This window comes from Leptodactylus fuscus, chromosome 6, assembly GCF_031893055.1.
Source record: "Leptodactylus fuscus isolate aLepFus1 chromosome 6, aLepFus1.hap2, whole genome shotgun sequence".
Lineage (NCBI taxonomy): Eukaryota > Metazoa > Chordata > Amphibia > Anura > Leptodactylidae > Leptodactylus > Leptodactylus fuscus.
This window is the reverse complement of record NC_134270.1, coordinates 135287092-135288686: the sequence shown is the minus strand read 5'-3', so window position 1 is coordinate 135288686 and position 1595 is coordinate 135287092.

Sequence of the window (1595 nt, the reverse complement as noted above, 5' to 3'; positions counted from 1 at the left end):
ATCTCAAACGTGTCTGCGTCCATTGTTGATTTTGGATCTATTTGTTTCAGTAACATCTTTGGTGATTTTGTATATTATCATTTTCGTTGCTCACAGTCAGTTCTGCCCCCGGGCCATTCATTTGTTGTTTCCTAGGGATATTTGTTGTCTTGTGATGCTAATTTTTTATTTATTTTTTTTTCTTGCTTATTTTATTGCGGTACACAGCACCAGGGGTATAGACCTGGCCACTAGGAGACTGACGCTAGGAATATCAAAGGAAGTCATGTCCACCTCCAGGCTATACCCTCTTCCTAGACTGTGCTAGTCAGTTTTAACCTGAGGGGGTGACCCTGTGGCGCCATTGATGCAATTTTTGGTTCTCCTCAGATGATGTCTTCCTTTCACATCATCGAGAAATCATCTTAACGTTTTTCTACTCAGACGCTAAGCTCCTTGTAAGTGTTCTCTTCTGTGGCCGGATCAGACAGTTTGGGTCTTATTGTCTCTCGCTGACCCCTTTGGTAGTTCAGACGCCCAGAGGGCCCTCACCTGAGCCTGGTTGTTTCCAAGTCTCTGTCTTCTGATGGCTTTGGTCTGCTCTTTCGTATTGGCCGCTGCCTCTCCATATAATGGCTCTTCCTCGAGATTTGTAGGCGCCTCCCTGGCATTTCTGTATCAGTCTTCTGCCGCCCAGGTTGGCAAGGTTGCCATCTTGGCCTCTATTCACACCTTCTCCATGTTCTTTCTGATCCATTCTGTGGCCTTGCCTTATTTGTGTCTCTTTCCTACTGCTGCGGTACAAAGTGGTTGGCATATTGGCAGTGGAGAGGGTTTAGCCCAGAGGTGGACCTGACATCTTTTACTACTCCTAATGGCTAGGTTTATACAGATGGTGCCACATCCCACAATGAATACAATGAGAAAACGATATTACGGTGAATGCAAAAATCCATTTATTATCTCCTTCAGTGTCCAGATGATCTTGTTGTTCCCTCACTTCTTAGCAGGGCATGCATCGTCTATGAATTCCCTGTACACCATGAGGTATCCTGTTAAAAGGCAATGTCTCCTGGTTGAGTGAGAGGTTTATGAAGTTCCAAGGAGTCCTAAGTGTTCTTATACTATGTTTTATAGATAGGTTCCTAGGAGCCCTGAGAGTATTCTACACTATGTTTTATAGATAGGTTCCTAGGAGCCCTGACAGTATTCTACACTATGTTTTATAGATAGGTTCCTAGGAGACCTGACAGTGTCATACACTATATTTTATAGATAGGTTCCTAGGAGCCCTGACAGTGTTCTACACTATGTTTTATAGATAGGTTCCTAGGAGCCCTGACAGTGTTCTACACTATGTTTTATAGATAGGTTCCTAGGAGCCCTGACAGTGTTCTACACTATGTTTTATAGATAGGTTCCTAGGAGCCCTGACAGTATTCTACACTATGTTTTATAGATAGGTTCCTAGGAGACCTGACAGTGTCATACACTATATTTTATAGATAGGTTCCTAGGAGCCCTGACAGTATTCTACACTATGTTTTATAGATAGGTTCCTAGGAGCCCTGACAGTGTTCTACACTATGTTTTATAGATAGGTTCCTAGGAGACCT